Genomic DNA, 23,965 nt, shown 5'->3' with positions numbered 1-23,965 from the left:
CCTTCTGAGATAAAAGATTTAAACATATCTACTGTAGTAATCCACAAGAATCAGGTATGTGAGGAGCAAGAATGGCAGGAACAGGAACTGTGGACACTTCAAGGAATCAGAGGAGAAGAAATCAAAGTAGAGTGCCAGGTCATCAATAGGGTAGCTTATGAGAGACCAGATGTAATTAGTGTCTGAACCTCCCCTGGTGTATATGAACACCAGGAAGTCTGTGATAACCTAAGTGAATCAGACTGTTGGTGTAATTTCACCTTGATACAGCCTGTAGAAGTGACCTGCCTTTGAGCTCGAATTACTATCAGACTTTCATTTGAATTCAAAGCGGACACTGCACTTTTTACCACAGCAGGGCCTTATACACCCCATACTAGTTCAGACTCTACCCAAACTCCAAACTTGAACCTAACGTAGTAAAGAATAATGCAAATTAACATCTCAAAAATCCAACCAGCCTGCTCCTCCTTCCTAAGAACTTCCTTTGAGGGCTGGACAACATGGTTACAAAAACAGGCATATCTCAGGAGCAGAACAAGAAAGGAAGGAGTCAGCTCTCCTGGTGCCTAAAACCAGGAACACCAAGAAATCAGTTTCCTTAGGTCATTTTCCAAGCTGGTTGGCTGAACAGTCAGGCAATGGCTGGTAAAGGGTGCTGAACTGCAGGTGGTGAATTAACCCAAGCAAGGAAGGTGATTTTCTTTATTTATAGCTATCCCTTTTCCTACTGAGATTTGGATCAGTGATTGTCCCAGCCTGAGGCGGTTGGATTCTGCTTAAAAGAGGTAGAGATAGACCCCCCTCAGAGCTCAGCAGCAGGCTGTAGGATTTTGAGCATCACTTTTGTGCTGAGTGTTTCAAGTAGCAGAAACCTGATCCCAGTTTCTTCTGAGGCACTGCAATGAATTTAGGCTCTTCTCTCAGATTTCCCCTTCATTATTTACTTGAGGCTTGGACCTGAAGCTAGGGGCAAGGTGGGTGAGGTTTTGTAGACCAGGAGAGACATTCCTGCTTGCCACACATCTGGGAAATCAGGTGCTTTGGAGGGGGAAGGAGATTCCCTGAGGTCTCTGCATTTCAGAACAAACATCTGCTTCAAATATGACCTAAACCTCTGTCAGATACACTTGTGAAGTGTGTCTGAATTTGCAGTGTGAGCCCAGCACATCCCTCTGGCGGGGAGGGATGGTCATGGACAGAAAGCAGTTCCTGTTCCCCATAACAAACATCTAACTGGCATATTAGGGACAAGATTAGGAGTTTTAAATGGAATTGTTTCAGAAATACTGGTGAATAAACTGGCCACTGCAGCAGGTAGCCTAACAAAATTGAAGCAGCCTTTATAGTAATCTGTATTGGCATTAGAAACTAGCCAGTGACAGATTTCAAAAGTACTGCCAAAGTAAGGAAGTATGAAAAGGCCGGGGACCAAGACCACAAGTTGATAGTAGAAGCACTTAGTATAGTTCAAGATAATGTGTCTTTAGCTTTCAGTTGTATACAAGCACAGTTATGGATACAAGCCACAGCAGCTCTGATCATATGGGAAAGGGGTGAAGGTAATTTTCCAGCTGAAATTCAAGAAATTGTGTGGGATAATGTAATTGATTTTGAAAGGAAGTTTCAATCTTGGTGGACTATGGTGAATTTCACCTATGATCCTCTTTCTAATGTGGCAACTGCCTTTGTGCTTACCATACATAATGCCACTGTTTATGTTATCCATCCCATCGTTGCCCTAGGATTAAACCATGAAAAAACAATACTCTATCCTTCAGAACATAGAGTGTGGGCATGAAAGATGAATGGAAAGTGGCAGACAGTAAACTTGGAATCCTGCATTACTAGAGAACAGATGGGATTCATTTGTGAAAGCAATACTGTTAATGCTCAGGATGTGTGTTTGGACACTGAACAGAGTATTCGTCACTTTGAAGTTCATCCAGTCACTGACCAGAAAACTGTGCTTGTATATACTGGAAAAGGGTATATGCTTGAGAACTGCCTGTGCTGCTGTACAAATTGATAGCAATGATGTTATTCTGTCTAGTAGAAACCATTCTAATCTCTGTATTTGTAATTTTGTTAAGATTATTGGGTGTGACTTTTCGTATTTAGTACCAGTAACATCCCACCAGCTGATTTAAGCCAATTATGCAATGTATCACAGACTACCACCTACCCCTAGTGGGATGAACCTTACATTGGTAAAACAATTAATTAAGCACCAAGACCTATTGGAAGGCTTGAGAGAAATCCAAGGAAGCGGAAAGAAAACCTTAATTACTGTCCAACATGATACAAAGGAGATAACCAGAGTTCTACAAAGAATAAAACAAAATATGCATCATCACTGGTGAGATGTGATCTTTGGGTGGTCACCAACTGCGAATGGAATCTTTAATAAGTTGTGCCACCCCATTGTAGTTTTACTAATATTAGTTGGGATAAGCTTAGGATTATCTATTATATTGTTAATTTGGAACTGGAGAATGCTACAACAAATAGCTGTACTAACCTCTTTGTCAAACATACATGGTGAAGCGTTAAAAGACACTTATTGTCGTGAGGGTTTTCATTAAGTAAAAGAATTTACTTATTTCCTAGGAAAGGGGGGAATGAGACAGAGTAAAGATCCATACTGAATTAGGTGAAGTGTCTAAGAAAGGTGAAAAGTCTGTGAGGCCAAAGCTGAAGGAAAAACTCGCATGCCGAGACAGCAAGGAGAGAGAGAAAGAAAAACAGAAAAGACCACAAGGTCGATTTGCCCCAGACATAGAAATTCCTTTGATAAAGAAGAACTGGTGCTAAATGTCACACGGAATGAATATGTATGAACTTATTGTGAAACTCTATGCATATGCATTTGGAAGGGGGATAAAAGAAGACCCGAGGTCTTCAGAGGTACGCATGCTCCGGCGCGCGTCGTAATAAAAGCATACCGGGCTTTACAACTTTTACAAAGTTGTGAGGTTTCTTCTTTTCTCCGCTAAACAGTGGTGAGAGGTTGATGAGTCCCCTTGGGTCAGGTAGAAGCTGGTTCAGATGGTTGTGAGCTCTCGGTGGATCTGGACACAGTGGTCTGCGAAAGAGAAGCTGGGGGGGGGGGGAGTGCCAGGGTGATCAGGATCCTCAGGAGAGGTATGCAGGGATTCTCTGAAGGGTCTGACATTCTTGGCTGGAATCCACCTCAGACTGTTTTCTGTAGCAATACAAGCAAAACCTCTTCCCCATGTGACAAGGGGATAAGGTCTCATGATTTTACCTGTTTCTGGGTCCTTGATAAGGACTGGGGCTTTCTGTTTGACTTCTAACTGAGAGTTATTGCTTAAATGTCTTACAATTGCAGAGTTAGGATCCATGAGGGAACAATTAAAAAAGTTTAAAACATACAATGTCTTCTGTAATCGCTCTGCTGGGGTAGCATTCCCCATTCCCCCTTTCTGTTGCAACAAAAGGCGCTTCAGTGAAGCATGGGCCCCTTCAATTATGGCTTGAGCCATTGAGGAATGAGGAATCCCCATTTTGTATGTTACCCCCCAGAGGGCAAAGAAATTTGCCACCCTCTGGGAAATATACACTGGGCCATTATCAGTTTTGATTTGTGAGGGGATTCCCAGGACTGCAAAGGCACTCATGAAGTGACAGTAAACTTCTTTTGCTGATTCTCCTGTATGACAGGATGCAAACAAAGTACCTGAAAAGGTGTCAATACAGGAATGAATGTACTTAAGTCTGCCAAAATAGGGAAAATGAGTCCTGAGTTGACTATATGATGTTTTTATCCCAAATCGTCTTGTTCTGTTTATGCTGAGTAATAAATTTTGCACCTTTAAGACTTATTCCAGAGAGTGAAGTGGGGAGAGAAGAAATACGCAGTTTGTTTTCAGACACTGCACTCACTCCTCCACATTCCTCCTCCTGGACTGTTGTTGTCTGCAGATGGACAGACAGTGAGACAAAGGTCTCCTTTGCTTTTAGTTAGTTTTAGCTAGTTGAGGCAGAGAAGTTCCCTGGACTGTGGGTTTTTTTCCCTTTTCTGTGGTCCTATTTAAACCTGCTCTGGACTGAACACCCAGAAGAGTACCGGCAGCTTACACCTGTGGCCTACTGGGTCGGGCCTGGGCCGCAGCATTTCCAGTATCAGAGGGACTGATAAGAGACTGAGTGAGCTGAGCTGCAACCCGGAGAGGGGACTTTTCTGAGTTTGTCATCTCTTTCTGAGCAGCAAGAGGTTTTATTGTGTAGTATTGTTTAGGTTTTACTGTTTTATTGTTTAATTAACAGCTTTTCCCTACTATTCTCTAAGGAGGTATTTTCTCCTGAACCGGTTGCAGAGACGGGCCAATTGAATCTGCTTTCCTAGAGGAACTCCTTTGGGGGTTCTCTCCCAAATTTGCCCTGAGTCAGGACAATGTGTTTGCCAAATTTGAAGGCTTTCGAGTCCTCTAGGGTTAACACATCCTGCAACAGAGGGGAAAGAGTGTCTTTGACAGTCTGGGTGCACAGCCACAATACTAGCAGCTTGGTGTGTGGTCAATTTAAAGGCACAGGTGAGCGCAGCAGCATTCTGGTGAAAAAATGAGTGACTGAGTTTTGCCTCGGCAAAGTGGTCTTGCAGTTGAACAGGTAACGCAAGTAAATCTGCTTGTCAGTTTCCCTCTGCAATAAAACCGGGTAAAGTTGTGTGAGACTTGACATGCATGACAAAGTAGGGGTGCTGCCTAGTCTCTAAAAGGAAAACAAGTTGTAACCACTGAAACAATTTCTTGTTGAGCAAATCCTTTAGTACAGCAGCTTCAGTTCTTTCCACAAATCCTGCAACGTAAGCAGAATCTGTTATTAAGTTAAGAGGCATGACAAATTACTGAAAGGCCTGCACAACAGATTCCAAATCAGCAATCTGGGGAGAACCTGAAACAGTAGTGACATCCGAATCCCATCGGCTGAGATCAGTGTTCCACCAAAGCAGTACCGACTTGTGGGTGCAGCCAGATCCATCTGTAAAGACAGTCAAAGTTTGTAATGGGACCTCGCTTCTCTTGGGTCACGTTAGGAGATTAAAGCTGGTTGCCACAAGCTTGTGCTTTGGAGGATGTGTAGAAAGCTGTCCAGAGAAGTCAGTGAGTGCTATTTGAAAAACTTCAGATTGCTTCAACAGCCACTGTAAATAGACAGTAGTAATAGGCAAACAAATCAAACAAAAATCCACACCTGCAAGTGTGGTGAGCCTCTGTCTAGCTTTTACAATGAGCAAAGCAAACATCTCATGTTGTGTGGTTGCAGGTTTTGACATCTGGTGTGGTAAAAAAAATCCACTCTGATCAGCAAGGGGTTAGGTGCTTTAGGATCCCACTGAAATATGGCATGGGGTTGCCTAGCCAGATTCAGAATTATTAAGGAAAAGGGCAACTGGGGGGCCCATCAGGCTGTTTGCTGATTCAAAATAGCATCAGCTACCAGTTGCAGTGCCTGGCAGGCCTCTGGTGTGAGCTGCCGAGGTGACAGGAGATCTGGTTCCCCTTTCAGCAGATCAAACAAAGGGTTCAGGTCAGCATTTGATATTCCTAGCAAGGAACGAACCCAATTAATTGAACCCAAAAGCTTTTGAGCATCATGCAAGGTGTGAATGCTTGTTTGAATCTGTAAAGGCTGAGGAGAAATACTCTGGGTCCTAATGCACCAGCCCAGGTATTTCCAAGGGGGTTGATGCTGGATTTTTTCAGAAGAAACACAAAGCCCTGCTTGGGTTACAGCAGCAATGACAAGGGCTAAGGCCACCTCCATGGCTTCCTGTTTCTCTGCTGCAATACGAATGTCATCCATTAAATGATATAATAAGGCAGTAGGCATCTTTTGGCGAATGGGGCTGAGGACCCTTGCAGTAAACCGCTGGTAAATAGGGATACTGCATTTCATTCCTTGAGGAAGAACAACCCAGTGTTATCTTTGCAAGGGTGCTTGCATGTTAATGCTTGGAACAGAAAAAGCAAATTTAGGAGCATCATCAGGATGTAAAGGAATATCAAAAAAGCAGTTTTTTAAGTGCATAACTGTTAAATGCCAATCTTGAGGGATCATGGTAGGGGATGGGAGACCAGGATCTAGGGCTCCCATGTCCTCCATGGCATCATTAATTTTGCGGAGGTCTTGGAGCAAGAACCACTTGCCAGTTTGTTTTTTAACTGCAAACACAGGAGAATTCCAGGGACTGGTAGAGGTGACTATATGCCCCTTCTGAAGTTGTTATTGGACAAGGTCAGGGAGTGCGCATAATTTAGGTAGTGGGAGGGGCCATTGATCCACCAGAGAGGTGTTTCTGTTTTCCAGGTTAATTTCAGGGTATCACGCACCACAATGGCCCCTATTAAAAATCAGACTGAATTTTAAGATCCCATTGAGTAAGTACATCTCATCCCCATAATACCATGGGTACAGGCAGAACAAATGGTTTTACAGAGGCTATGTGACCTAGTTTGGGGTACCTCTGTGAGGGGCCAAGTGAGGGGCCACTTGGCATGGAAGATAACAGTGACATCTGCTCCAGTATCTAAAATACCAGTGAGTTTCCCCCTGTGATGACAGGGTACATTTGCAAGTGAGACCTTCATCAGAAATCATCTGCGCCCATAATATTTGTGGAGTTCCTGTACAGCCAAATCCTCCCATCCTAGTATTGCATTCTGTTAAAGGGGATGACAAACTGTGTGAAAAAGGAATCGATTGCCCAATATGTGTACCTTGAGAGACAGTACAGAGTGGTAAGGGAATCCAAGCCATGATTTTAATTTCCCCAGCAGAGTCTGAGTCTATAACCCCCAGCAGAACAAAAAGACATAAAAGGGTAGTTGAAGACCCCCCCACCCCCACCAGCAAAGAACTTTTCTGGGGTCCTGGTGGGCCAAAAATTCCTGTAGGGAGTAAATGAACAGAAGAGTCAAGCAACGTTACTGTGATTGAGGTTGTCAGGTCCAGTTCAGCACTACCTGCAGTTGCTGGACGAAGACTTGAGGCGATTCTCCGTTCGGTAGTCTCGGTGGCTGTGCTTGCAGAAGTGGCATCTGTGGCGGCAGCTGAGGGGTTGTTGTCGGCTGAGGCATTTGTGTTGGAGAGCGGCGCCAGCTCGTGCTGTGGTTCCAGTTTCCCTGGATCGGGCAACCTTCAGAGTCATACTTAGAGCGACATTGGTTAGCAAAATGACTACCTTTATGACACCATGGACATACATCAGGGTTTTTTTGCTTAGCTCCTTTCTGAGCAAAGCAGTCTTTTTAAGGTGGCCAGGCTCGCCACAGCTGTAACAAAGTGCTGAAGTTCCAGAGGCACCTTTGACGACCGCAAAAGCTGCAGCCATAGCTTCATATTGATGGTGTATTGTCCCAATGTGGTTGAACACTTCAACCATTTCAATAAGAGTTGGTTCTTGGTTAGGCAGGGACTTAAAGAGCTTTTTACCGTCTATGTATTTTCAACAGCAAGCTTTAAAAGCAACATTTCACGAGTGTCTGCATTATCTATTTGACGTTCGAGTGCTTGCTTAAGGCAGTCAATAAACTCAATGTAGGGCTCCCGAGGCCCCTAGACAATGGTTGTGAATGCTTTCTGAGGTGTTTTTGAATTGGGGACCTTAAGAAAGGTGTTGTATTGCACTAAATAGTTATTTAGTTATTTGCACTGGGTGTTTGGAAATTTGCACTGTTTACATGATTTGTATCCTATCACCACATGGTCTTCCCTTTCCCCCCCTCTAAGTGCCAGTCTTGGTGGTCTCTTCCTGGTTTACCCCTCCCCTTGCCCCTCCTCACTTGTATCCCATTGGCTGTGGTCCTCTTCCTCCGCCCCCCCATTCCCCCAGGTTTAAAAGTCTCCTGCCTTGAGGCATCGCTCTCTTTTTCTTCACCTGAGGGGTCACTTGGATGATCTGATGTCTCCTATCACGTAAATAAATTTAGGACTTTTGTCCCTACGTGGAGAAGAGCACTTCTCGTCTTTTGCCTTTTGTCCTATGTAAGATTGTGTGGGCTGGGGTCCATAGCTAGCTGGATTGGACCCGAACAGCCTGCCATGCATGGATTCTTACAGAAAGGCTTGGCGAGCTGCATCTCGGGCTCCATCAAGGTCTTCCCTTGGGCCGTCTCACGCCTGGGCAGCAGGATCTGTGTACGGTCCTGTTCCCATAAGCTGCCTGATTGTGAGGGCTGCCAGGGTCTCATTAGCCTGACCCACATAAGTTATAAGAAGTCTTTGCAGACCCTTCTCCCACAAGCCATATTGAATGGGAGATAGCAGCATCTGAGAGAGAGTTTTTAAATCATGCGGCGTCATTGTGTGAGCAGCAAACACAGAATCTAGCATGTTTGTAAAATACAGTGAGCCGATACCATGCTCTGTAACTGGCCATTGGAGCTCTTTAATTTCTGGGAAAGACAGCTGATACCAATGAGCAGTCTGTTTTCGGGTTCCCAAATATATTACTGGTGCCACAATTCTTTCAGCAATGTCAAACTCTCCCTCCCTTAATGCTTGTTGTTTTAAACATACCCAGTTGTCATGAGGGTCAGGGGGATAAAAATCAGGTTCTTAGTCAGGATCGATGTATCTGGGGTCAAAGGGATCCTCCTCAGGACTCTTTTGTTTGCTTTCCTCACTGTTTTCTGGACCCCAGCCAGCAGCGAAAGCCCCTACAGAGCGTCAGGGGCCCCCCTCCCTTCCCCTCGTAAGAGATGATGTGGAGGCTGAGGGTCGCATTCACCGTGGTGTGAGAGATGGAGATGCAGTCTCTTCAGAATGTATGGAATTCTGAGACTCTGCTGTAAAGGAAGGGCAAAAAACTTTAGCAGCAGTCTCTTCAGATTTTAAAGAGCATTGAGCTTCTTCCATAGAGGGAGAGTAGGCATTCCTTGCAGCCTGGGAGGTTTCTTGAGCCTTTAAGGTCTCAAAAATCACTCACCAGGAAGGCTTCATTTCTGCAGCTGCTTTACTTCCCTTGGTAACAGAATCCCATAGCTTAATTCCCACTTTGTCCCACAGATCTGTTGTAAAGACTGTGGATTTGATGATTCCTGGGATCTCAGCAGCTGCCCATCGTAATAGGAATTTGAAGTCATGTGAGGGTACAGTTTTGCCATGCTGTCACAACAGCTTAGACATCAGTTCAAAAACATCTTTCCTGGGCAGATATTCCCTGACCCATTGTCCCCTGCAGCAGCTAACCTCCTATATCCCGGAGGGGGTATCTCACCTCCTTTATCCTGAAGGGGTTAATTACTGGTCGGCTCTCCTGCTTCCTCTTAGCAGCACTTGGTTCTGCAGGGCTTGTCCTCACTCGGCTAGGTGATTTCTGCTTCCTCACAACGAGGGCACCATTTGACAGCGATTGACAAAAGAGATGTGGACTCCATGGTTTGCACACATGAAGCCATTTATCTATTCGCAAAGCTGAGCTTATATACCTTTTCAGCAGTTACTAAAAATAGCACAACTATAACATTTATGTAACCGAAGCACGGACAGAATGACTCTCCAACTAGTTAAAGTTGAAAAGAAGGGTATTTATTATAGTGCCGGATGCATGTAGAATATTTTCCAAAGGCATGCATGAGGAGTTGGAGACTCCTGTTCTCTATTTATACAGAAAAGGTTTTACGTGTTCAAGTGGTTTCTAAGGACGCATAATACATAATCATTACCTGCCCGCTTTGTATTATAAGTAGCTGAATATCCATTACGGCTGCGCAATTATCCTTTTTAATTGGGTCGGTGGGCTTCTGGGGAGGAAGTAAGATGTCTTCCTCATGGTAAACTCTTCACCCATGTCAAGTTGGCAGGGCTCCTTGACTTGCTGGTCACAGTCCAAACCTCGTCTCATTCTTAGAAGTCACTAGTATATATTGCTCCTGCACTCTTACAATACTTCATATATCACCTGTCATTCCCACCCTTGTTTCAGTTATCCCCACCTGGTATCGATTTTCTTGTTAAGCTCTAATCACAGTATATAATCTTTGCTAACTACATTTCTAACTTAACCCCTTGACTCATAACTAGGTAACATTGCTTAATTCAAAGCCTCGTACAGAGTAGCACAAGTATGTGTTATCTTATATGAGTTCTGCTTACCAAGCACATTGTACCAAGCATACTGCTAACTTCTTCATTCCTTCTTCAGGGTTCTGCTTTCTCTTGCCAAGGCTTGTAGCCTACTAATGCTAACATATCCACTTCTGTCATGAGCTGGACAGTGCTCCCAGCTCGGCTTTCTAGCTGTATTCCTACACCCAGCTGTTAAAATTTGCTTTATTATCTTTGTATCCTATTGTCCTTTATTAAAATTTTAAATTTTACCAGGAGAGTGAACCTTGTTTTTCACAATTGGGAGCTTTGTCCAGGATGTAACACCTTTCCTGCGAGACTCCAGGAGATCCTGAGCAGGGAAGGCATGCCCCACTGAGTTCGGTGGCCCACTCCATTTCTTCTAGTGGGAATAGGTGGTTGCAGGTTGACACCCCATGAACAAGAAAGAGACAAATAAAGCAAAGGAAAGGGAAAAGGTTCCCTAAGAAACTGCAGTAGCTAGCCCCACAATTCTTGTGCACAAGGACCCGGATAAGAAAGAGGATTTTAAGTATTTTTGGGGGGAGGAGGACACGGGGGATGAAAGGTGTGTGTGAGATGTGGGCTGGCTATTCTGGACCTGTGAAGTGATCGTAGGGTCTCTGAGGGCTGTGATTCCATTTTTCATGAGAAACACAGCCAGTGAGGAGATGAAGCAAGAGATAAAAGGAGTGAGAAATTCCCCTGGGGTAACTGGGACTGGCCTGCAGGAAGGGGTTGGACCCCCTGGAGGAAGGGAGCCAAGGGTTTCCGAGCACAATCCACTAGGAAATGGGACAAAAGTGAGGGCCCCCTAAAAGTTCTCAGATTGAGGGATTGGAACACACAAGAGGCTATGGGAAGTGTGGGATACAATACCCAAGAGACTCTGGGGTTTGCCAACAGCATGTGAGATTTTGCAATGCCTGTGGGTAGATATTAACAAGTGACTTAAAAGTAAAGGCACCTTATTATTGTGTTGTCCTGTTGTGAGTGAGAATGAGTGAGATAGACATATTAAAGAAATAAAAGTGAGTACGAATGAATAAAAGTATACATAATATAGATTGTTGATTTAAAGTCTAATTTTATTTTCTGGAGGGACATGGATTGTATTATATTATTGGAGAGGAAAGATTTTCTGTGCTGTGAAGGGTGGTGGTGTTCAAGCTCTCAGAGGAGTGGGTTAGAGCAGGGAAAAAGAGGCCAGGGACGAACAGGTAAAATCCTGGGGAAATGGGACAAAGAACCAGTAAGTCGCATTCAAGGAAAAAAGGGAGTAAAAAGGTGCCAGCAGATATAACCCAAGAGAGTCCCCTGGGAATTAAGTTGGCTAACTGGTTCCTTGTACAAAGGAAAAGGATAAAGTAAAGATGATTCAGTATTATATGATAGAATGGACAAAAAAGGAAATAAGACCCAATCACATCTATTGGCCTAGATACGGGTCTTTTGAAGCTTGGATTTGCCAGGCTTTAAATATATTTGTAAATTCAAAAGAACCATTTGATCTGGAAGAAAAAGAATATGCCTCTTGTTGGACAGGACACAAAGAACCCTCTGGGGGTAAAAGTTTTTAAGATATCAGAAACCCCAGAGACAGAGAAAGCCAAGGAAAAGAAAGAAAAGGGCTGGGACCCTCTGGAAATATTGCTTCCCCTGCCTATGCCAGGAGTTCCAGCTCCCTCGCCCATACCGGGTGCCCCCTCTCCTGCCCCTGCCATGGTCTTGCTTCTACCGCATGTCCCTACCTCTGTCCGCTCAGCAGTTCCGGCTTCACTACCCATTTCCACCCTTTCCTCCATCCCCTTGGTGATTCCAGCTCCCACTGTCCAAGTGAACCCCCTTCCTAGTGGAGGGGCACTATACCAAAATACTAGGAGCTCAGATAAATCCCAAAAGCAGCTTGATAATCCCTCCCCTACCACTACTCCAAAACAGGGGAAAAGGGTTATAAAGATTGAAGAACAAAAAGGTTGGGATCAAGAAGTTAGTATATTCCCATTACAAGAAGTACATATGGGAGGGATTCAGGCAGGGAGAGGATTTGTAAATTCTCCTTTGACCTCTTCAGAAGTCAGAAATTTAAAAAAAGAGATTAAAGGTTTATTGGAAGATGCCATAGGTACAGCTGAACAATTAGATAAATTCTTAGGTCCCAACATTTTTACTTGGGAAGAAATTCAGTCAGTAATGAAAATATTATTTTCCCAAGAGGAGGCAGATGATTAGAACTGCTAGAATGAGAACTAGGCAAAGAGAGCATCAACAAGGTCCACTGAGGACCAGAAAATGCCAATAGCATCTCCTAACTGGAACCAAAATGAAGAGGCAGGGCGAGAACATATAAATGATTATTGTAATCTGATAATCAGAGGAATAAAAGAGGCAGCACCCCAAGGGCAAAACATCAGAAAACTTTCGAAGGACAGAAAGCAAAGGAAGAAACTCCAACTGAGTGGTTAGAGAGGCTCCAAAAGAATATGAAACAATACTCTGGAATAGACCCTGAAACCATAGCAGGGCAAGCACTATTGTGAGTTAATTTTTTCACTCATACCTGGCCAGATATTAGACAAAATCTGGAAAAAAATGGAGGACTGGCACGATAAACCCCTAAATGATTTATTAAAAAAATCTCAAAGGGTTTATGTATGAAGAGATGAAGGAAAATACAAAGCTGAAGCAAAAATTATGATAGCCACTATACGAGAGAGTAACTTCCAGAGGAATCTGAAGCCCCCAGGTACCACTCCCAAATATTCAGTTTTTAGAGACAGGGAAAAGGGAAGAAAGAGAACCCCAGCCCAATCAAAATCTCAGGAGCAAACTAAAAATGCCTGTTTCTATCGTGGGGATGAGGGACACTATAAGAGTGAATGCCCTCACCTAAAAAAGAACCTGAAAATATTCCAAGAGATACACCCAAAAGAGAAATAGGGAGGTCATGGGCTCTATTTTCTGGGGGATAAATACCACCTAGAGAGTTTGATATCTTAAAAAGTAGGCCCTCAAGAGGAGGTATTAGAATTTATATTTTATATTGGTGCAGAGAGAATTTGTGTGGAAAATATTCCAAGGAGACGTGATGTGAGTAATTATCGAAATACAGGACATCCCCCTGGCTGTCCTGGACTGCCAAGACCCCTGCCAGGGAGCTCAGAGACCCTGGCACAGAACCCTAGATGCTTGTGGTTTTGATTAGGACCCATGGAGCAAATTACCAACCTTATATGAAGATCTGCAAGGCACGATAGTTTAAGTAGAAAGATAGTGAATTTATCATGGAGTGAAAAAGTAGATTTTGGGGTATTTTAGAATGGGCGTTCAAGGGGCAAGATAGAGGAATCTGGACATGCCCAGCCTTTCTCCTTCTTCTTCTTGGCCTCCATCTTCTGCTGTGATGTTGGCACTTTTAGATTGGTTTAGAGTAGAAGCTCACTGTCTAACATAGGTGATACATATTGGAAAGTAATTGTAAATGTTGTACAAGTAGTTTTTAGTATAAAAAGATAACACCGCCTCTGAGGTGGGGAGAGTGCCTCTGACTGTCTTGCTGAGTGGACCTCGGCTGTACAGGAGAAATAATTTTATAGAAAAGATACAATAAACAACCTTGAGACCAAGAACTGAAGAGTTATGACTCCTTCTTCGACCACCGGGCTGGGAAAAGAGACTTTCTAATGTATCTCAGGGTCACTCTGACCAGCTAGAGATCTCGAGACATTTGCATCCCTGGTTGAGCTCCAAGAGGGCACCCAGGTGGGCTCTTGGGAAGCAGCCACGCCACTAGCCATCAGCCGCTGAAACCCAGGCTGAGAAGAGGCATTCTCAAGGAAAAAATCCAGAGAGAACATCTCGACCTCTGTGGAGATGACTGGCTTCAAGCTCAACCTGGAAGGAGGACAACCAGAAGTGCGCCTGGAAATCCTCACCTGCAAGCTGCTGAACAGTGACCAGGGCAACCTCCGGACCGACCTTGCTGACAACTCAGCTTTTGGTAAGAGGGGTCAAAACTGAGAACATGGGGGTTACATGCTCCCAGGAACAACTCAGCATCTTGTCAGCCCTACAGAGCATGGCAGCCACACACCCTGTGGAAATTTCCAAAAGAGAGCTCAAAGATCTCTTGTTGTGTGTAATAAACGAATCCACCAAATTTAAGAATCATATAATTATCTTTATTATTATGCAAGCAAGAAAAAGCAAAGTTCAGCGCTGGGCGGCCAGGAGTCCCCGCTCCTCTTAGGCGCGCAACTTTCCCCCTTTAAAGTTCGCTTTTTATTGTCCCTTTCTTCCGGATTCCTAGATGACGTGGTCTGTCTTCTGCGCTTGCTCCTCCGATGTCTAGGGGGTCTTTCTCTGCCTTCTGGTGGTCGTGGGATGAAGGCCCCACGTCTTCCTCTTTGGCCGCTTTCCTTATAAGGCATATCTATAAGTCTAAATTCTACAAGCTAAGCAATTCTTGCAAGGTTAGTAATTGTTACCATATGTGACAGTATTTAGTTACAGAGGGTCTTCTATACCTATGGGGTGGCATTTGCAAACCAAGCAATTCTAGCGAAGTTAATAATTGTTACCAGATGTAGCTGTATCTAGTTACAGAGGGTCTCCTATACCTATGAGGGGGGTTTGTAAACAAAGCCATTCTCACGAAGTTAAAGGTTTTACCATATGTGACTGCACATAGGTATACATTATATCCTGCTAAACAAGAGCTGTTTAGCTATTGTTTTATAATTTAAATTATCTAGCTATTCATGAACAAACGTATTGCTACTTATTACATTGTGGGTGTGGTGTAATTATCCGCACACAGAAACGCGTCTGCTGTTTGAGCTAGGCTTTTGGCAAGAGATCAACAAACACCTTTATCACTTGGCCATGGAAAAAGATAAAGCAGCTGTAAAGTTGTAGCCGTCCACAAGGGTAATGTTGGAGGCAATCACGAGAAACAGCAGGAGGGCTGGCAGCCATCAGCAGGCAGCGCAGAACCCCACAGGGTTTGGAGGGAGGGAATTGCCCGGCCAGCAGCAGGCTGCACTTCTCCCTAGCAGCCCAGGGGAGGCAGAAATTGCTCCCATCGAAGGGGAGCAGGAGGGAATGCGATCAACTCCAAGGTCCCAATGGTCCCCAGAGCGCCCAGAAACCCCAGAAGCCTCAGGGTCCTTGGATACGGACTTGGACACAACCTTACCAGTCCTGGGAAAGCTGAAATCAGCCATTTTCCCCAGTGAGGAAGACGATTGGGGATTTCTCATATTTTGAGGTTAAGTATCCCGAATCGAGAAAGCCAAAGCGCAGCCTCACTGCGGGAACAGCAGCGAGACCAGTTGGGGGGAGGGGGGGGCGCAGACGAGATCGCGGGGCCCAAGGGGGACGGGGAACTGCCCTTTGGCGACTGTTAGACCTGTGTGGCAGCGGCACCAGATAGCCCGAGGCAGCCTGAGGCGGCAGCGGAGACAGATTAGGAGGCCGTGGGGGCGGCGGCAGGCACAGAAGGTGCGGCGGCGAGCGCATGCGCGGTACCGGCAGGAGTGGTGGTTTCAGGCGAGGCAGTGCGAAAGACGCGTGCAAAGGGGGAAAACCCGCGCGACTGCATTGGTGGGCGATCAGCAGCCACCCGGGGAAAGCTCATGGGTCACGGCGGCTGCATCAGGCGGGACTAAGCCAGCCGGGACAGCTGCAGAGTCCACGGGGGCTACTGCGGAGAAATGCGGCAAGTGCGCGATGATGACGCGAAACCCGGAAGTCGGAGCGGGGAGGGTTTTTTCCCATTTCGCAGACACGTCACAAGCACTAACTGAGCGGGGACCGCGTGCGTCGGTTGTGGGTGTTGACATGGGGTCAGAGGATAAGGGTCGCGATGGGTATCAGGGCAGGGCGGAAACATCAGAGCTGGAATGGGATCTGAGCAGTGAGGATGTCGATCTGGGAGATGAAGGGGGCATTCCCAAGATCGCGCCTGCGCCGAAGCGAGTGCAGAGGAGGCGCGGTCGGAGCGGGGGCCTCCGCACTCTTGTGGCGACACAGGCAGAGACGGGGCGTAGTCAGGGTGCAGAGGTTTCCCGAGGTACCGCCCCTTCTCCGGTCCCATGGCACTGGCATGCAGCCAACCCCAGCAGCCAGCCCAAAACCAAGCTCAGCAAACCGCAGTTTCAGCCTCAATCAAAATCTCAGATGGGAGAGTTGTCACAAATAAAGCAGATGTTATATGAGGCAGTCAACGACCCATCAGAGACACAGATAAGAGACTATAGCGAGAATGCGCAAGTGTTACAGCCGGTCACCATGCCAGATCCAACCGGGCAGGCGACAGCGCCACCTTGTAGTGGGACCGTCACCTTGCAAGAAGTTTTGCCAGACCCAGGTGGTCGGACCACAATGCCATCTAGTGGCGGGACTGTAACGTTGCAACATTTTTTTCCACTTTCATATAAAAAGGCTAGGTCAAAGATGACAGCTCCAACACAGCGAGTGGAGCCTCCATCAACTCCAGAACGTCATGGGGTTCATGACACTCCTACTGAAGTGCAGCAACAGGATGATACAGTACGAATTACTGCTTCAGAGGTTATTCCAGCCTGGATGCTCTCAACATCAGTACCTACTGGCTCATCTGGACAGGGGCCAGAGATTACAATACCAAGGAGTGTGGCTAGATATGTTTTACAGTATTTGGATACAGATTTGGAAACTACAGCACAGGAATTTCAAATCCATGTTCCTAATCTAGGGTAAAGGGCCAAGGCTACAGCCCAGCAGGGGATGCGGATTCCAACGATGCCAGTGACTTCCAGGATGGGAGAGGCTGCAGCATGGCAGCAGCCACCATGGATGACTCCACTTTACATGCAAGTACCCATGGAAACACAGGTACCCACAGCACAAATTATTCCAGCCACAGATTGGGCAAACATTAAAAAGAATTAGCGAAAGAAAAAGACTTATTATGTGGCTCAGGAGACATTGCGATGCCCGTGAATTACGATGCACAGGGCCAGAACCCAAGATGAGAGAGGTTAGATAATGAAGTAGTCAAAGATCTACCCAAGGCCATCAGAGACAATGGACTGGGTTTTTCATATTTTAAGCAGCTTTTGAGGGGCACTTTCAATATATATGATTTAACACCTTATGATCTTAGATGTCTTGTGTCAATGATTCTTACAGACACACAAGTTCTAGTGTGGGACATGAGATGGAGAAGAGCTCTCGGTGAGCTGAGAGCCAGATACCAGGGCGGACCACATGCAAACTTCACCTTGGCACAGTTGGCAAGTGATCCTCCAGAGGACATCCCGGTGCAGCAAGCGGCGAGGCTTCCACGAGAGGTGCTGAACGACATCAAGGAAGCAGCACAGGGGGGCAATTCTACAAATCGCACCAGCAGGAGTTTAAGACACCATCTACACAGATATCAGGCAAGGTCCTTCTGAACCTTTCTCTTCATTCACATATCGTCTCACGCAAGCAGTGGATTGACATGTGACTGATGAGGGAGCGAAACCACACATCATCAAGAGCCTTGCCTTTGCCAATGCCAACCAGGACTGCAGGCGAGTCATCAGTGCGATGCTGTCAGGATCCGTCCTAGTGGACAGATGACCTGATGGTTCATAGGAATGATCTCAGAGTGCAAAACCAACACGATACAAGGGGGTTTGCAGTGATAATCAAATCAAATGCAATTTTATTGAAATAACCACAGCAAAAATGTGATAGAGGGATTAAGGGAGAGAAAAAGATAGAGAAAGAGAGAGAGAGAGAGAGGGAGAGGGGATATAGCTACCAACGCAGAGACAAAGTCCTTTGGTCCAGTCCAGTCGAGGGTCCACCTGCTACGCTGGGGAGATCTCAAAGGCTCTAGCTAACTCAGAGGTTTTTATTACTGAAAATTGTGAGGAGGGGAAAACAGGTACAATAGGGAACAGATGTAACAGGTAGTCTATGTTCTCAGCAGTAAATGAGAGCCATTGTTTTCTTGCTCCAGTGGTCACAACCTGCAGGCAAACATCTCGCTTCAGTCAGATTGCCTCTCCCACACACCTCCCCTGGGCTGGGGGTTTCAGTCCCAGTCCTTGGAAGGAGCAGAAGGGCCTTTTAGGAGTTTCATGTCTCAGTCCTTGATGGAGAAGCTTCTTACATTGTTGTAGTGTGTTCTGCTAGTTTATTTAGCTGCTCCCCTATTTTCTGTAATTGTTCCCCCATTTTCTGTAATGGTTCAGCCCTCACCAATTTTTCCCACCATTTTATTGTCTATCATTTGGTTACCTTGGTTACTCCCGCCACAGTTTATGTCAATCCTCTCTGTTATATAATTTCCCCTCCCCTGTGTTTCCTTATATGTGAATTTGTTCTCCTCCCTGGGCCCAGTCAATCACTCCCCACTCCTCCTAAGCCTCCAGAATCTTCTTCTACCTGGGAGTTATGGTTGGCTGTGGCTCCGGGGCCTCTCCCTTATAATGTAACTATTGGTTTCTCCCCAGTGCCTATTATGTTAAGTCCACTCCCCTACCTTCCTCTATTGGTCCTTTGTAAACCCCTCCCTGAGATCCCTCCTCCCCTTTATAATCCTGTTGCACCTTTTGTTCTTGGTCACTCGTTGGTAGACACGTTGGATTCAACATCTGGGTGTCTGTCACTCCCTGGTTGACAATAAATCTGACAAGTCCCCAGTGAGTGTCTGGACTCTTTACTCTTGTTGGCCAGCAGCGATTCTGTCCGCTGTGAGCACAGCCCGAAGCCTTCTGATGCCGAGGGGTGCTCACACATTTGCAGCTGGGTGTTGGCCGCCCTCCTGCTAGCTGGACACCTGACTTTAAGGCCACACCTCGCTGCATTACATCTCAGTCTGTCTGTCATGGTGGTTGTGAAACAGGTGAGGGTCTTCTGTGGGAGACCACCTGAAACTCAGGAGAAGTCCAGCCAGGCCGAGAGGTGGGACAGCTTCCAGAGCTGCTATTGTTGCAAACGGGGCATGGTGCCCTCTTCTTAGCACACAGCAAACACACTTGTGAAAACAATAGCTTAACACTGAGCTTTCAGGTCTCAGGGCCTTTGGCATGTGACTTTTCTCCTTCAGAGCCAGATATTCTAGACAGCGGGGGTCTTCTCTTCAGTGGTCTCCCCAGGACGATCGTGAGGCAGATGAGGGAAAATCCTGACAGACTCTCACAGATGCCAAATCAACCCTCTCTGGCAGAGATGGTGGAGGAGTGCAGCAAGGTGGGAACACCTCAACATGTTGCATCTATTGTGAAGCAAGAAATGGAATGACAACTGGAAGGACGAATGGAAGAACGGAGGGACAGAATGTTCCAAGTGCAAAATGAAAGGATCGATAAGGTTTTTGCGAACTTTGAAAAGAAAAGCAACCCTCCTGGAGGACAATGCTACAAATGTGGGGCATTTGGACACTTTAAGAGAAACTGCCCACAAATGCCAAGGACTGAAAAGCCGTGTGGCCTCTGTCCAAGGTGCAAAAGAGGAAGACACCTCGCAAGTGAATCCTGCTGTCAGATTGATGTGGATGGAAAACCTCTGCCGCATCTGGGAAACTCAAAAAAGAGTGCACAGCGCCAGGGCATGTTGACACAAGTGATGGTGATGACACAAGGAAAGACAGAAAAGTCATCGGGGAATGTCAAGTAGACACCCTCAACAAAGCAATCTGCAGAATCCCCAGTGACCCAGAGTTGCTTCCGCCAGGAGCACAGTGCATCCTGACAGCTTTAAAACTGACGTGCTTCATGGATGACAACTGCGCAGTGATACCCACGGGTGTCACTAGAACTTCACCCGAGAGACAGAACTTTTTAATAATTGGTAAAGACAGAAGCACCATCCTTGGACTTGTCATTTACCTTTCGATCATCTCGGCAAATCACAATGAAGAGCTGACAGTTTTAGCCAAAGCTCTCCGACCACCACTGACTGTTCCAGACAACACCCTGGTAGCCAAAGCTATCGCTTTGCCACCACATGCAGCGGAACAAGTCATGCCGGTGTTTGATCAGCAGGACTTTCCCTCTGGAGACCATGTGGAAGTACATGCTTCCTGGATAAAACACATAGGTTGGGATAGACCCACTGTCACTTGTCAATTGACAAGTGGCGAAAGGTCGATCACCATCAGAGGGATGCTCGACACAGGGGCCGACATCACAGTCATATCATACATATTTTGGCCCCGGGAATGGAAGTTGGTTGTTCCCTTGGATTCTCTCACCGGCATAGGGGGGAGTTCCCTGCGTCTGCAGAGTGAGAACTCAGTTATTGTCACAGGACCAGGAGACAAAACAGCAATCATACGTCCTTTTGTTGTGCAAAAGCCCATCACTGTATGGGGAAGAGACCTTTTAGCACAATGGGGCACAAAATTGGAAGTGAATTTTTAGTGGGGGTCACTGCAGCACTCATCACTCTGAAAACTTGGAAAACAGACAATCCTGTCTGGGTGGTTCAGTGGCCCCTTGAACGAAAGAAATTGAGTGCTCTGAATGGCCTGGTCCAAGAACAACTGGAAAAGGGACACATCAAGCCAACGAACAGCCCATGGAATTCTCCAGTGTTCGTCACTTGGAAGAAAACTTCAGGTTCATGGAGACTGCTGCATGACCTCAGGAAAATCAACGAAGTCATCGAGGACATGAGACCGCTTTAACAGGGAGTTCCTTCACTCTCAATGATTCCCAGAGACTGGCCACTTGTGATCATTGATCTCAAGGACTGTTTCTTCAGTATTCCTCTTCATCCAGATGATGTTCCACAACTTGCATTCTCCGTCCCAAGCATCAACAGGGAGGACCCTCTGCAAAGGTATCATTGGGTGGTTCTTCCACAGGGCCTGAAGAACTCGCCAACTATCTGGTGATGGTACGTGTCTCCAGCACTGGAAAAACATCCGGGGGCAAAAATCATTCATGACATGGATGATTTGCTCATCGCAGCACCAACACATCAGGAGCTGCAAGAAGCTCGTGACTGTATGATTGCAGAGGTGCAAAAAGCAGGACTGGAAATCAGTGTTTCAAAAATTCAGGGGATCACACAATGGAAATACCTGGGGTTGAAGAACTCAGAGTGAACAATAAGACCACAGAAAATTGAAGTCAGCTCCAAAATCAGCAATCTGCATGACCTGCAACAGCATCTAGGAGAAATCAACTGGATGAGACCAATCTTGGGGATCACAAATGATGATGTCCCATCATTGCTCAATTTGCTAAGAGGAGACAATGACATCAAATCTCCCAGAACACTCACACCTGAAGCACAGAAAGAACTCGAGAAAATTACAGAGGTCATTCAGCAGAAATAAGCACATCGTTTTGTAGAATCACTGCCCTTCCAATTGGCAGTGTTGGGGGAAAAAAGTACAGTTTCATGGCCTGATTTTTCAGTGGGATTCATCCCAAAGAGACCCTCTCTTAATCATAGAGTGGATTTTTTTGCTTTACAGGTCTCCAAAGACGATCCTCACGGACCTGGAGATGGCATCTCAAATTATCATAAAAGCAAGGACAAGGTTGCTGACAATGTCAAGCAGGGATTCTTCTACAATTTATTTACCATTGAAAAAAGGTTATTTTGATTGGGTGATGCAAAAATCAAAAGACTTGTTAATTGCGTTGTTAGGATACGCAGTGTGAGAATCTGTCCGAAATATCCTCCATTTTTCTTGCCTCACGATTGCCATGGAGGGAAGACCACTGAAAGATCGAAGGCTGTTGAGCCAGTGGGGGAGGGAAATCATGTGATTCTTAGCTCACTGTTTCCACAGGTGTTATTTGCTAACACGCCATGCTGAACTTGAAGGGGGCATTCTGCCCTTTCTGAACAATGGTCTTGGACTTTCTCCCCACCTCCTGGCGTGGCTGATTTGAGCTCTGGGGTGGTCCCTCCTCCAAGAGAAGACCCCTCTCGCCTGCCTCCCACCATCGTGACAGACAAGCAGAGATGTAGGCCTCTTCATCAAAGAACCAAGACAAGAAACTCCTGTGCAAGAAACCCCCCTCGCACCTTCTTCCTAGAGACTGGGACTGAAATGCCCCCCCCCCAACTCGGGGGAGGTGTGTAGTTGGTGGGGGCAAGGCTGCCCAGAGCAAGCACAGGTATGAGCGCTGAGCCATGAAAACAATGGTGCCTGTTGCCTGGCTTGAGTTTGTGTACCCCCCATTCTTTCTACCCCCCCTGAAGACCTTTGTTTCGGCTGAGAAACTCATCCCCTTCCTCCAACGAAAAAGAGTATAACTGGAGACCAGTTCAGCTGTGCCTTTCGAGATCTCCCCGGACGTGGCCTGGTGAGCTTTTGACGGCTGGACCTTCGAAGAATAAAGCTGCACCACACTTCAGTAGCTATAACCCATCCCCCCTTCTCCCACCTCCTTTCCTTATCTTCTCCTTCTTTCCCCGGTTCCCCCAATACCAGCGCATTTCTGTTGTGTTTCAATAAAACTGCATTTGTTGATTTGTTACTGCAAATCCCCTGTGCCTTTGGTGGTTATTTTGCACCTTAAAATCACTGCGTTACCTGTTACTAGGACGGATCGCAAAACCCAGGCATTTGCATGATTCATTTTCAGGGTCACAGATTACTGAAATCAATAATTTGTTATGGGGAAAAACCAAAAATAAATGAGGAACCATTGGAAGGGATAACAGTATTCACTGATGGTTCAGGGAAGACCCACAAATCAGTAATCAATCGGCAGAATTCGGTAACAGGGGAATGGGACTCATGTAAAAATAGTACAAGGTTCACCACAAATTGTGGAATTGGCAGCAGTGGTCAGAGTCTTTCAATTGTTCCAGCAACGTCTCAATCTGATCACAGATTCAGCATATGTTGCAAATGTGGTCAAACGATTGGAAGGTTCACTTTTGAAAGAAACAAGCAATGACATCTTATATTCATACTTATCATGTATGAAAACACTGCTGTAAAACAGGGAACATAAATATTTTGTTGCTCACATTAGAGCATATTCGTCCTTCCCAGGATTTTTAGCAAAAGGGAATGCGCAGGCAGACAAGCTAACCATGGCCATTTCACAGACTTTACCTGATATTTTTGAGCAGGCAAGGTTGAGCCATGCATTTTTTCATCAAAATGCACAGGCACTGATGGAATCCTTTCACATCTCAAAAAGCCAGGCGAGGGAAATCATTAGTGCTTGCCCAGACTGTCAGCTTGTGCAACCACCTGCATCCACAGGAGCAGTCAATCCGAGAGGATTGCAGAGTCTCCAGCTGTGGCAAGCTGATGTCACAAAATATCCAACTTTTGGGAAGGTCAAAAATATCCATGTCTCAGTTGATATGTTTTCAGGAGCAATTTTCACATCGTTACACACAGGAGAAACTGCACAACATGCCTGTCGACACTTTTTGCAATCATTTGCATCATTAGGGGTGCCTCAGGGAATAAAAACAGATAATGGTCCAACATATATAGGGAAGGTGCTTGACAAATTTCTGAAAAAGTGGGGTGTCAGACATATATTCGGTATTCCCCACTCCCCCACAAGTCAAGCAATCATTGAAAGAACACACCACACCCTGAAATCCCTTTTGGATAAGCAAAAAAGGGGGGAGCCAGAGGCAACACCTCACATGAGGTTGAACAAGGCATTGTATGTGTTGAATTTTCTCAACAGCTCCTTTTCAGAACGCACTCCACCAATTATCATGCATTTTTCTAACAGTACCCAGGCAAAACTAAGGGAGAATTCCTTAGTTTTGATCAGAAATCCAGAAACAGGACAGATTGAATGTCCTTTCAAACTAATCACGTGAGGCAAGGGTTTCACCTCTATTTCCACAGGGCGAGGTCCGAGGTGGGTGTCGGCAAGACACGAGAAGCCTT

Source organism: Melospiza melodia, chromosome W (genome assembly GCF_035770615.1).
Source record: "Melospiza melodia melodia isolate bMelMel2 chromosome W, bMelMel2.pri, whole genome shotgun sequence".
Taxonomy (NCBI): Eukaryota; Metazoa; Chordata; class Aves; order Passeriformes; family Passerellidae; genus Melospiza; species Melospiza melodia.
Note: the sequence above shows the minus strand (reverse complement) of the source record.